Source organism: Chenopodium quinoa, unplaced genomic scaffold, assembly GCF_001683475.1.
Source record: "Chenopodium quinoa cultivar QQ74 unplaced genomic scaffold, ASM168347v1, whole genome shotgun sequence".
NCBI lineage: Eukaryota > Viridiplantae > Streptophyta > Magnoliopsida > Caryophyllales > Amaranthaceae > Chenopodium > Chenopodium quinoa.
In genome coordinates this window covers 691,401-706,154 of record NW_018742541.1, presented here as the reverse complement: position 1 = coordinate 706,154, position 14,754 = coordinate 691,401, and the positions used below count along the sequence as shown (strand labels likewise).

Sequence of the window (14,754 nt, the reverse complement as noted above, 5' to 3'; positions counted from 1 at the left end):
TATTAGTTTGACTTTTGTTGAATTTTGTAAAATTTTTGAATTAAATTCTGAATTATCTCACCGGTGGCATGAAGATTATAAAATGGGGGATTTATATTTTGCTTTGACTGGTTTACCTGCCCCCGACCCCCAACATGCTAGTACCAAACCCATTCACCACCCTGTCCCGAAAATCTGGCAAAGGTTTGCGGGATTGTGTTTCTTGGGTAGGGCCGAGCCTCATAACGCTCAAACCAACGAACTAGCTATAATAGGACACTATGTATACGGGTTCAGGAAATTGAACATAGGCAGGTTTATAGTTCATCACCTGAGTCGGCATGCCACGGCCAGCACCACTTCCAAGTCCCCTATCTGTTTAGGTGGCCTTATTACTCGATTAGCGGTGAAAAAGGTCGGTTTTGTAGTAGACGGACCCCACCAGCTGACTAACTATGGACCAGATACCTACATGACTGCTAGGTATTTTGAGGATGTGGGGTGGGTTAGGCCGGATAGCGAGCAGACACCCTTTTGGTGTATTAGGACTGGGAACGAGCAACCTTTGCCCATTTTTCCTCTTCCCAGTCCGGACTTGACCGCGTTTCCCCCGGGCAACTTTCTTACACCTATGATGCTTTAGTTGCCAACGCTAGGGGACAGGCACCACCACCACCAGTTCCACCACCTCAGCCCCAACCCGAGGTGGCTTTCTCTCCACCTCGTATGTCTCATTCCGTCCCTCATGTTGACTCTGACCCAGTTTGGGATTTTCAGAGTATAGGTCAGGCCCTAGGACGTATTGAGCATGCACAGACTGACCTTAGGAGGATGGTGGGCTCTATTGACCACAGGTTAGGGTACCTAGAGAGGAACCAGGGTAGAGCTCTCTACCCTATGTACGATGATTATGCTCGTCGGGGCAACATTCCCGACGACGCTATCCACCCTGACTGGTTTCAGCCTCCACCCCAGGGATACGGTAGGGATCCCATTGCCCGTGGTATTTACTCTGACTATTCTTCCTTTTTCGGGTACGGGCAGGACATTCCTTTCGGGGGACCGGCGGGGGGGAGTTTTCACGCTGACTATTTTGGTGGTAGCTCTTTTGGTGCAGGTGGTGCAGGTGGCAGTGGAGGTGCGGGCTTCGGCTTGATGGACGAAGATGATGAGGGCTAGCTATGCTGGGCTAGTTTCCGAGCCAATGAGGACATTGTCTGTTTCTGGCTTGGGGGAGATTTTGGTTTGGTATTTTTCTTTTTCTCTTTTCTTTTATTTTTGGTGTGTTTTCTTAGGTTAAATTTGAAAAAATAAAAAAAAATCCAAAAATACGTTCCAATGAATTATAAATTATGCTTCCCTATGCCCCTTACTTGAGAAAGTTGTTTTGATCCTTGGTAATTGATGATAGGCATTGTGGATTAGTTGATCATGATATGATGTTTTATTGCCTTGAAACCTTTACATGCGTCAATTTTGTCCAACTACTTGTGAATATAGTGCTTGACTAGTTGATTTGGTTAGGAAATGTGTGATAGTTCCATTTTTCCTGGTATATCAATGAATTTGAGTATTGGTTTGCAACTACTAGTAATGTTTATACGATTCATTGTTATGCACATTGTGGAGGACGAAGGCATTTGTTCTTTTAGGTAGCCTCCAGATATTGTAGATACATTTGTTCCCTTCTTGCTACCCATGTTGTTGCCTTGACTCTTTGTTGTTTATTAGCCATATTACAAGCCTATTTTGCTCCATTGGTTACTAGTCCCAAGCTTGGCTTGGGGGAGCTATTAGTGAGTGAGGTGAGGGAGTTTGTAGTGTGCTATTTATTTGCACAATTTGGGTGGGATTTTGAGAAGTAGTTTTGTTGATTGTTCATGTTTATTTTTTGATGAGTTTGAGAGTTATATTTTCTTGAAAAAAATAAAGCATGATATTATGAAAATAAAAGAGAAGTTCAAAGAAAAAAAATGTGAAAAAATAAGCGAACTTCAAAAGAAAAAAAAATGTTCAAATGTTCTAGTTGGAGGTTTGTATAGAATAATTTTGAGCCTCAATGGAAAAATTTCAAGTTTGGAAAATTAAGTTTGTTTATTCACTCTATTACTCCATTATTATATCTTATGAGTGAAATTGTCAGAGTTGGGTTTATTTATTATGATTGGAGTATATTTGGTTGATGTTAGAGTTGGTTAAGTAGGAGATGGGATCATTATTTATTTTTGATCATGGGTTTTATTAGGATTGGTTCCTTTAAGCATAGCTTTTCTCTCATGTATTTCCAAATTTATCCTACCCTTTACCCTAGCCTTACATTACAAGCTTTAAAGACCTTCCGACCTTTGTGCATAGAATTGTATGAATATGAAAGTGTTGCTTATCAATGCAAGTTATGATTTGGCATACTTCGAGTCGACTAGTAGGATTGAGCGTTCATTGTTTTTATACACACGAGAGTGTGAGTTGGGAGGGCATTGCTCACATTAAAGGGGTGGTTGGAGAGCGATCGAGTACATCTTTTACTCGCCACATAAATGAGAGTCGAGTGTGTGAGCACTAGTCTTGAATTCTATATGCTCTTGTGGTTTGCTCTGTTTGACAATTGTTAGGGAAGAAAGGTAATTGGATGGATTTGATTGGTTGACTCTGAAGCGTGTTTATTTGATTTACCCTGGATCGTTTGTGCTTGATTTTTACTTATTGGGGTGAAGCATATTTATTGATTCATTGATGAGATCTTTGCTTAGGGACAAGCAAAGGTTTGGCTTGGGGGAGTTTGATGTGTCCATTCTATATAGTATTTTACCCCCGTCCCTTGGTCATAATTAGTAGTGTTTTTGGCTCTTTAGAGCCACTTGTATTACTAATTGGTGTTTTCTAGTGTTTTCGTAGATTTGGTTGACTTTTGCAGGGATTTATGCTTTTGGAGTATTTTTCCGAGATATTTTGGAGCAATCACGAGCACTGGAGAAGCACGACCAGATTTTATAGCCCAGGGCCGGTTGGAGCCATCGAACCGGTGATTAAGGGCTCGGTAGAGGTGATACCGGGGCGTTTGGACCGAGTATTCAAGACCCAAAGAGGAAACCCAGATTGGCCCAAAAAATTGGAGCCCAATCGAAGTCCAAATATTGGCCCAAATGATCCGCCCGGCCAAAAAGGCTGGCACCCGACCGGGCGGGAGAAGCGCCCGGTGACGCGCCCGGTCGGGCGCGAGATTAGCTATTAAAGATAAAAAGGCGCGCCCGATCGGGCGCGTGTTTATTTAGGAGACAATTAGAGTCGTATTAATTTGTTTTAGTTTAGGATTTTTGTATGGAGTATAAATACTCCTCCGTAATACGATTTTAGGACCACTTCTTCTACTCTTAATCTTTTCTCTTAGACTTTCTCTCTCTACTTAGTTTTCTCTCTCTAAACTCTCTCCCTAAACCTTTGTTCTTATTTCTTTGATTAATTCCAAAATTATTTTGGTGACGATTTCTCTTCCCTTAATCTTAGTTATTTATTTTATTCCTTTGATCATGATTTACTTTATTGCTTTGCTTAGTTTATATTTAATTATGTGTGAGTAGTTCAATTTCTAGGGTTTATGGGGATCTAATAAATGATATGAAGGGGTAAATTATTGTTGTTGATTATCAATGCTAGATTAATTTCCTATTGATTGATTTAATGCTCTGTGACAAGATTAGGCCTATCTTTTATGCATGAGTTTGACAATATTGATTCAAGAATCGAGAGATGAGAATTAATGTTTAGGTTTAGTTTCAATAGGCAAGTTAATTTATAAATGGTTAAGTCAAGATTCGAGAGATGAGATTTAATACCGGTAATTTAATTGTGTGATTGTAATAAGTAGCGAGAGCCCTTTACAATCTGGTTAATTGATGCATTGATGATTGACTATTATTGATTGTTGGTATTGCATGATGATTTCTTATTGGATTGTTTTAATGTTTTACAATTGCGGCTTGTAAAAGTATAGCAATATTAAATTGATGAATCGAGCAGATGTTAATTTGATATTAAAGGCTATTTTTGATAAGGACTTAGATCTAGTAAATTGCGAGAGCCTGTTAGATCTATGTTGGTTAATAAATTGCGAGAGTCTGTTAATCATGTTATTTATGCAATGTCAATGATTGATTACCCTATTTTACCCCGGAATATTATTTATTGGTGAATCTATGCCCTAGATCCTTTTATATATTATTTTCTCCCTTTTCCTACTCTTTTTAGTTTAGTTTCATATTCAACTTTTGATATTGGTTACTTAAATAATTTAGAGTATAATATTTAATTAGGAGTAAAAAGACTTGTTTCCCTGTGGAGATCGACCCTACTTTCCTATCTACTTTAGTTAGTGAATTAGATAATTATTTTTGATTAGGGGATACGACTCTACCCTGTCACATATTCTCCCAAAGGTCTCGACATGACAAGTAGTATTTGGAGGCTGCACAACATGGTCAACCAAACATATTAAAAATAGCCAATTTAATTAAAAAACAACCATCAACTATTTCCAAAAACCTATATCACAACACATCTTACCCGACATCTAGCTTCATCTCGTCTCTTTAATACCTGACCTCTTGCTTTAACTTGACCACCAATAGTCAATGACTCATCCTACAACAACATTAACAAATCAATCCATTTTCAATAACCAACTTTATTTGATGCTCAAAGATATTACCTAAAGGTTACTACATACAACAGCATCTATACCTTAAAAATTTCGGGAGATAGAGTCTTCAATGGTGGCTGTTTGTAACACCCAGAAACCTATTGCATTGAATTTAACAATTACTTTCAATGAAATCATTAACAACTTCAAAACCAATACACAAAAATAGTTTAATACCTGTTTAATACAACCTACTGAACTAGCAATTGATTTCCGCTTTAAACAATTTCTTCCATCGACAATTTTATGCTGATAACACAATACACTTGATTAATTACAGATTGAGGAAATCTTGCAGGTTTCTGACCATTAGTGTTAAGAGATATACCTAGGAACCAAACCTAATGAACACAACAACTCGATTACACACAATTATACATATAGTTTTTTCCCCTGCTTCAAATTGAAAAAAAATAAAAGCACAAATACATTGTCTCCGCAATGCATATAATCCACCAATTGTAGAATCGAATAATACCTTAATTATAATCCACCAACACATGAAACGAAAAATACCTTAATTTACAGATCGGATTCAACTTCCACTCCGTCGTCATCAAAGCAATTGAGGTCATTGCTGCTCTCCTTGACACCAACAATCTTCATTCTACCAAGCACAACTCGTTTTTGATCAAAATAAATACAGTTTCATTGGAGAGAAGTTTAGCAAGAGAAGTGTAGCAATAACCATTACTGACACATCGTCGCGGAAGAGAGAGAAAACTCCAATAATGTTAGGGTTCGAAAACGGTTCGAAAATAACATTAACGACGTTAACATCCAACATAGACCAAAACGGTAGTCCCAAAATGGTATAAAGTTGGGCATTTATTTCTAATTCCAAATTTGTCCTTACTTTAACACGTGAATAGACGAAAAATGACCCTATATCAACGCGCTTCATTGATATCGGATATCAATTTGGATTTGCTCGAATATAAATTGAAAGATCTAATTAGGGGTGAAAGTTCGGTTTTCGGTTTGGTTTTTTGCCCAAACCGAAACCAAACCACCAAATTTCGGTTTCTTGATTTTGCAAACCACACCGCACCACTTTAGCTTTGAAACCGAACCAAACCAAACCACCTAAATTTCGGTTTTCCTAAAAAAAACCAAACCGCACCGAATTTTCCTCTCAAGCATCCTAAACATCACATTTTGCAAAAAAACCGAACCAAACCACACCAATTAAAATTGAACCAAACCAAACCATACAAACATCCCACCTAAAACCCACCTACCACCCACCCTAACCTACCAAAAAACACCGAAACTACCACCACTAACCACCCACAACAATGCCCACTAACCACCACTAACCACCCATAGAAACTATCACCACTACCACCCACAACAACCACCAAAAACCACCTTATCACCACCCCTAACCCAGATCCGCACCCACCACAACCCACAACCCACCTTATTTCACCACCCTTCATCCTTTCCACCCAAACACTAACCCTAGATCGACCCACAACTACCTATCACCACCGCAATTCAATCTACACGGCTACGCCACCATAAAAATAAAGTAGGAAAAAAAATTCAAATCAAATTAAAATTAAGAAAAAGAGGACATACCTCACATTCCACCGAAAAACCTCGAATTTGGGTTTTAAAGGTCAAATTCGACCATGAAAACACTAGATCTAGTGTTTTCATGGATGAATTTGACATGAAAAACCTTAGCTACTCAGTTGATGGCTTAATAACGTTGTAAATAAACTTATTCGCTGTGGGCTGGTGGGGAAAAGAGGAGAACAGAGTGATGGAGAAGAGATCAAAGAGGAGAAAGAAAGGACGGAGTTGAGAAGAGGAAAGGAGGGAGAGGAAGAACTAAGATTCTGAGAAGAGAAGAGAGGAGAGAAAGGGCGGAGAGGTGAGATCAGGAGAAGAAGAGGAAAGGAGAGGTGAGAGACTGAGAGTCAGATGAGGAAGTGAGGGATTAGGGTTTTTTTTTTTCCTTTATATACTTAGGGTAAAAGTGTTGGGCTAGGGGGCTTTTGGGCCTGAAATTTCGGTTCTGTTCGGTTTTGTTCGGTTTTTCGGTTTTTCAATTTCTAAAACCGAAACCAAACCGAAAACCGAAATATTTTTTTTTTTCAAAACCAAACCGAACCACTTTCGAAAAAAAAACCGAACCATATTTCTTATTCGGTTCGGTTTTCGGTTTGGTTCGGTTTTAACCCAAATTTGTTTCACCCCTAGATCTAATATTGCAGGAGAATTAAAGAGTCAAAGAGTTAACTTAGGATAATTTTTTAAATATTCCCCCACCCCCCCCCCCCAAAAAAAAAAGAAATAAAAAAAACATATATTAGTACTAAATAGGATTGAACCTTGAACCATGAGGAACAATACTAAGCCAGTAACCACTCAATAGGATTGTTTTATTAAAATAATAATAATTCTCCGTAAATAAGGAAAAAAAAACATGTTTTATTAAAATAAAATATTACTCCGTAAATAAGGAAAAAAAAATACGTTTTTGCCTTTATTAAGGCTCGAACCTGCAATCCTTGTAACAAAATGGAATTGACTTACCAATGAACCAAAAGCATAGTTATTTAAAGATAAGGAGTTCAACATTATATAATCTAAAGTTTATAGGGGCCAAATTAAAGAAAATATGTGCTGCGGAATTGGGCTGCAGGGGCGGGGACAGCCCCCCGTGGCTCCGCCCCTGCCATCCGCCCCATAATATAGTTCTTGTTTGTGTTTTTTCACGATATTTAAGAAATAGGAGGAGAAAGTGGATAAAGTACATTAATAAAAGTGAAAAGTACAATCATAGACAAAAACTAGAGAGAGAAAGTGAAAAAAAGTACCTGACATGTGCAAAATTTAAGGGTAAATTAGAAAGTACAATAAATAAAGTTAAAAAAGTGAGGTATAATGATCTTTATATACTATCCAAAAATGAGAATAAGAAAACATTTTAGTACTTTAAAAAGAGAATTATATTATGGGACGAAGGGAGTATTTATTGACTTTAGTCAATCGGAGACTTGTAGTTTTTCAAAAAAAATAAAATAAATAAATAAATAAATATAAAAATAAAAATAAAAATAAAAATTGGAGACTTGTTTTTTTGGTGTTTACCCGGTTCACCCCATAGGCTAATCCGGATTCGGATCAGTTTTGGGTGGTTAGGTTTCAGTGCACTCCCAGTTATTGTTATGGGGGATAACACGGGTGCTCTCTATCAAGTGTAGTCTCAGTTACCGTTACACCAACAATCAATCAGTAAAACTTGGAGACTTGTATATGAATGGGGCCGGCCTAGTGCTGTTAAATTTCAAACCAAAACCGTTTAACTGCCCGAAACCAACCGACCCAAATGAGAACCGAACCGATTAAAAACCAATTTTGTAAGACCGAAAACCAACTCAAACCGTATTTAAGTAAAACCGAAACCGAACCGATCCGAATAATGTCAAACCGTATAAGAACCGAACCCGTTAACAAACCGAACCAGTTCTAAACCGAACTGAAATCAAACCGAACCGAAAAAGAACCTGTAGACACCCATTTATGTCTCCAAAAAACCAAACCCAGTCATGAGTACCTTTCACGTCGAATCGTAATCGAATAAAGTGAAAGTGTGGAAAGTCTAGTGTTACGGAAAGTTATAATTCTTTTCTCTTCTCTTTGTTTTTGAAAACTTATTTTAAGAAAATAGTCAATCCAGTTTGGTTGGTCCATGATACGGGTCCAATAGTAGTAAAGTTGGATGGGGCTTGACAAGAGCTTTCCAACGATATATTATAAGCCCGATTTCGATGAATATTGAGGATGTTATGACCAATTTACTGAACTGGGCCCGGTTTGAGCCTTATATGCGGCTCAATGATCTTGGGGAGGGCCTAATATGATTTATCATTCCTAATGCAATTAGAAATAGTTTTTAGTCTTCTAGAACCTTCTAGAAGGTTCTTTTCATTCCTAATTCAATTAGCATTGATAAATTGACTTTTGACTTTTCAGAGTTTTAATTAAAATCAAATAGCATTTTCGAGGAAATTATATGATTTTATCCTCCAGTACGGTAAACTTATCTGATTTTCGAAAACGCGTTAAAAACAGGCTTGGCGCCTAACCCCAGGCCTTGGCGCCTGGAACCAGGTCTGGCGCTAGCCATTCGCGCCTGGCGCTAGTGTTGGTGCCTGGCGCCAGTTAGCCAAGGGTGAAGCCAGCTCTGTTTTCTGTGCGTCAGACTCTGTTTTGTTTATTTTATCTTTTTGGCTGATTTTCTCTATAAATAACGTATTAAAAACTCCGTTTTCATTCATCAAGATTCACCAATTCTCACCAATTCTCATCATTCACAAGTTTTCTTTAGCATTCTCTAAATCATTCATCTCTTCTCTTTTTCTTCTAAACTTTGTTTTCATACAAAATTCCGCATTCGCAAGATCTAGAAACACCTAGCCATATTCGAAGTTGCCTTCGCCCTAGACGTGAAAGGTTTTAATTTCTGAGGGTTTGGTCCCAAATCTCTCTTTCAATTATTTTATTTGATTGTTTTGTTTATTATTTTCCTTGAAGTTACTAACGTGTGTATTTTGTTATTAGAAAGAGGTACGAAGCATCAAAGTAAGTACTTTAATGGTTTTTATTGATGTTATGATGTAGAAATCATGTTTAGGTTGTAATTATGATATTCCTAGTATCATGTCTAGGGTATTTTTTAATATTAAATATGATTGTTATGATGCCTTTTATTCTCTTCCTAATATCTATGATTGTTAGTATCATGTTAGGGTTAAAGATTTGATTTTTATTGCTTAGTGACATGCTAGGGTTTGTTATTAATCTTGTTAATATCATGCCTAGGATCTTGCTATTACTATTATGCTTTAATATTAACATGAACATGATTATTATTATAATTGTTATAATTTATGATGATTATGTTATGATAATATCTAAATATGGATGACTATTATCCATGTACAACCTAGAATATTCTAGAGTTGGGTATTTGGTCTTATCCATTGATGGAACCCTAGGAAATGTACATTATATATATCCAGTACTACATGGAATATGAAATACAACGTAACAATCTTCCCTTATCTCTCTTTATTTTCTCTTCCATATTTAACACGTTATCAGCACCATTGCTAGTCAATTGAGTAGGATTACCAAACATTTTTCTATAATCCCATTATTATTATCATGTAAGTATGATCGTAGCCCATAACAATTATAATTTAACATTTATCTAATTTTGCATGCTTATTTATTGGAATATCAACATATATAACGAACACAAAGCATGATAAATAATTGAAGGTTCCATTCTTATTTTTCTCCATGCTAACGTTCTCATCTTCTATTTCATTCTTATTTATGCATAACTTGTATCATAATTATTTATGCATGATTATAACTTTTAGTACATATTTTGGATACTATTTATATATACTTATCTTTTAATATTATTTTGTATAGTGAAAAATGTCGAACCTTGCCAAGCTCGAATTTGTGGCCCTTGATATCACCGGAAAGAATTATTTATCATGGGTGTTAGATGCTGAAATACACCTAGATGCTAAAGGTCTTGGTGAAACAATAAAAGAGGCTAATAAGGCAACACCTCAAGATAAGGCTAAAGCCATGAATTTTCATCGCCGTCACCTCCATGAAGGGCTCAAAAATGAATATTTAACTGTGAAAGACCCACAAATCCTTTGGAGTAATCTAAAGGAAAGGTATGACCACTAAAAAACAGTGATACTCCCTAGAGCTCGTTATGAATGGTTGAATTTGAGATTGCAAGATTTTAAATCTGTTAGTGAATATAACTCAGCTATGTTTAAAATAACTTCTCAATTGAAATTATGTGGAGAAAATATTACTGATGCAGAAATGCTTGAAAAGACATACTCCACTTTCCATGCTAATAATATTGTCCTGCAGACACAATATAGAGAAAAAGGTTTTAAAAAATATTCTGAATTAATATCTTGTCTTCTTGTGGCTGAGCAAAATAACGAGCTATTAATGAAAAATCATGAATCACGTCCTACTGGCTCTACTCCATTCCCTAAAGCGAATGTGACAACCCATAACGGGAAAGAAACTAAAAACATAGACCATTCCAGCAGTAGTGGTAGAGGTAGAGGTCGTGGTCGTGGCCAATGGCGCGGCCGGGGTCGTGGACGTGGATATGGTAGAGGTCGTGGAGGTCATTTCTCAAACTCACATTCCCAGCAGAAGTGGGAACGTAGGGATGAAAAAGAGAAAAGTGATAACAATATATGTTACCGTTGTGGAGGAAAAGGTCATTGGCCTCGGGTTTGTAGAACTCCAAAGCATCTTATTGAACTTTACCAAGAATCATTGAAGAAAGGAAAGAAAGTTGAGGCAAACCTTGTTCTTGAAGATGGTGAAGGTGATTTTGATTTTGGCAATGCCAATCAATTTGATGTTGGTGATTTCCTTACTTCCCCGGAAGGGAATAATTTTGATTTTGGCAGTACAACTCATTTAGAAGTCGCCGATTTCTTCACTGCCCCAGAAGGGAATAATTAAAATTATATTGTTTTATGTTAGTTTTAACTATTAGACTTATGTTTACTTATTCTAGTGATTTATTTAAGTTTATTTCTTTCGTTGTAATAAGGATTTTTGCTTTATAAATTTATGAACTATTTGAGTGTTTTTATTGATTTATTTGTTTTATCATCTTTATTTTTATGCTTAATATTTTGACATGTATTTTATTTCATGAAGAACATGGATATTACTCAAGTTCAATTTGCTATGAATGGTGAAGAATTATGTCTTGCTGACAGTGCAACTACACATACAATACTTAAAAATAAAAAATATTTCTCTCATTTGATGATGAAAAGGATTAATGTAAGTACCATATCCGGTAGTACAAATATCATTGAGGGCTCCGGAAGAGCCACTATAAAGTTGCCTTGGGGAACTGAAATTAAAATAATTGATGCTTTATACTCCCCATTGTCTCAAAGAAATTTATTAAGTTTTAAGGATATTCGCAACAATGGTTATCATATTGAGACAATCAATGAAGAAAATAACAAATTCCTTCAAATCACAAATATAAATCAAGGCTCAAAACATGTTTTGGAGAAACTACCAACATTCTCTAGTGGTTTGTACTACACAAAAATCAATGCTATTGAAGCTCATGCTATAGTAAACCAGAAGTTTACTGATGATTTTGTTGTTTGGCATGACCGGTTAGGCCATCCCGGTTCAATAATGATGCGAAAAATAATTACGAATTTATGTGGACATTCTTTGAAGAGCCAGCAGATTCTTCATAATAATTTTTCATGTGCTGCTTGCTCGGAAGGCAAGTTGATTATTCGCCCATCACCAGCTAAAATTAATTTTGAATCAATTAGTTTTCTGGAACGTATACAAGGAGATATTTGTGGGCCCATACATCCCCCATGTGGACCATTTAGATATTTTATGGTTTTAATTGATGCATCAACTAGATGGTCACATGTGTCTTTGTTATCAACTCGTAACCTGGCGTTTGCGAGATTACTTGCCCAATTGATTAAGTTACGGGCACATTTTCCAGATACTCCCATTAAGACTATTCGGCTTAACAATGCTGATGAATTTACATCTCAAGCTTTTAATGATTATTGCATGTCCATTGGGATAAATGTTGAACATCCTGTAGCACATGTTCATACACAAAACGGTCTGGCAGAGTCATTAATAAAACGTATTCAGTTAATTGCTAGACCATTGCTTATGAAATCCAATCTCCCAATTTCTACTTGGGGACATGCTATATTACATGCAACAACACTAATTCGCATTAAGCCAACAAGTTATCACAAGTTCTCCCCATTACAATTGGTTTATGATCAGGAACCAAATATTTCCCATCTAAGAATTTTTTGATGTGCGGTTTATGTTCCAATAGCTCCACCACAACGCACTAAGATGGGTCCTCAAAGGAGGTTGGGGATATATGTTGGGTTTGAATCCCCGTCAATAATTAAATATCTTGAGCCTACAACAGGGGATTTATTTACGGCTCGTTTTGCAGATTGTCATTTTAACGAGTCACTTTTCCCAACATTAGGGGGAGAAAAGAGAGAGCTGGAAAATGAAATTAAATGGAATGAATTATCATTATCCTATCTTGATCCTCGAACTAAACAATGTGAACTGGAAGTTCAAAAGATAATTCATTTACAAAGTTTAGCGAATCAATTTCCAGACTCGTTTGCTGACCCAAAAAGAGTGGCCAAGTCACATATTCCAGCTGTTAATGCTCCATTTAAAATAGATGTCCCGGAAGGACAAAATAAAATTGCTAATGAGTCTAAACCACGCCAGAAACGTGGAAGACCAATAGGTTCCAAAGATAAGAATCCTCGAAAAAGAAAAGGAGCATTGATTGATGATGGTCAAATTGAAGAAACAATTTCCGAAGGATCTCCAAAAGAAACTTTAGACATGATACAAGAAGAAATTCAGGTACCTGATAATGAAGAAATTTCAATAAATTATATCATGTCTGGAATTACATGGAACCGAAATCAAATCGACGTCGATGATGTTTTTGCATGCAATGTAGCATTAGATGTTATGGATAATAATGAGGATCATGAACCAAAATCCATTGAAGAATGTAGACAAAGAAATGATTGTCCAAAATGGAAAGAAGCAATTGAAGCAGAATTAAAATCTCTTGGAAAAAGAGAAGTATTCGGACCAGTAGTCCGTACACCTGAAGGTGTAAAGCCAGTGGGATATAAATGGGTCTTTGTGCGAAAGAGAAATGAAAAGGGTGAAGTTGTAAGATATAAGGCACACTTAGTTGCACAAGGATTCTCACAAAGACCTGGTATTGATTATGAGTAGACATATTCTCCTGTGGTGGATGCAACTACTTTTAGATTTTTGATTAGTCTGGCAATAAGAGAAGGACTTGATTTACGTTTGATGGATGTAGTCACATCATATTTATATGGCCCACTGGATAATGACATATACATGAAGCTCCCAGAAGGATTCAAGCTGCCGGAAGCAGCAAAATCTAGTTCTCGAAAACATTTTTGTATTAAATTGAACAAATCTCTTTATGGATTGAAACAATCTGGGCGTATGTGGTATAACCGTCTAAGTGAGTATTTGTTGAAAGAAGGTTATAAGAATGATCCTATCAGCCCATGTATTTTTATAAAGAAATTTGGATCAGGATTTGTTATAATTACAGTGTATGTAGATGATTGAATGTCATTGGAACTCCTGAAGAGATTTCAGTGACTGTCAATTATGTAAAGAAAGAGTTCGAAATGAAAGATCTAGGAAAGACAAAATTCTTCTTGGGGTTACAAATAGAGCACCTAGAGAAAGGAATCCTTGTGCATCAATCAACATACATAGAAAAGGTTCTTAAAAGATTTTCTTTGGATACAACACATCCATTGAGCAGCCCTATGGTTGTGATAGGCGTGTCGCGTACCTAACAAAAATAACCTAACAAGACCACTACTATGTAGACGGGCAAGTAAGGGTCGGATCCCAAGAGACTATAGTTCAACTAATTAATTAGACTCAAGTAACTACTAAGCAAGTAACCAAATCAAATAAGTGAGAATTAATAACTAAGAACAATATCAACTAATAAGCAATGAATAATAATACTATGGAATTAATCAAGGACTAAAAACATCTAAGATTAAGTATCCCCACTAATATGAATCAATGTAATAGAACAATCCTTTTCCCTCAATTAAATCAATAAACATTCCACAGGACAGATGCTCCCTAAAACAATACTAAGAGTTTCTTTCGATCAACTAATAGCTTCCCTAACATGCAATCATACCTATTTTCATGGAATCATACATATTAAAGACATTGAGAACGACATCCTATAAGTCCTAGCAAGAACAATTACCTATTTTCATGCATAAAAGCTCTTACTTTTAATTAGGGTTCTAAAATCAATTAAGAATCAACTTTCGTTGTAAACCTAATCACATTCAACAATACTATTTCTAGTTAATCATTCATAATAAAACCAACCCTAACAAAGAGGAATTACAAATTAATTAAAT

General features: G+C 36.3%; 1 long non-coding RNA gene across 2 annotated transcripts; it reads right to left on the bottom strand.

Moving 5' to 3' along the window:
- Positions 1 to 4,344: 4,344 nt before the first annotated feature.
- Positions 4,345 to 5,625, bottom strand: LOC110720115. 2 transcript variants are annotated; one of them, XR_002511273.1, is made up of 4 exons: positions 5,192 to 5,625; positions 4,853 to 4,924; positions 4,717 to 4,773; positions 4,345 to 4,617 (listed from the first exon to the last, which is right to left on the bottom strand). It is a non-coding gene; the product is annotated as an uncharacterized LOC110720115 (long non-coding RNA). The 2 variants fall into 2 exon arrangements; XR_002511272.1 differs by having other exon boundaries at positions 4,853 to 5,625.
- Positions 5,626 to 14,754: the final 9,129 nt, after the last annotated feature.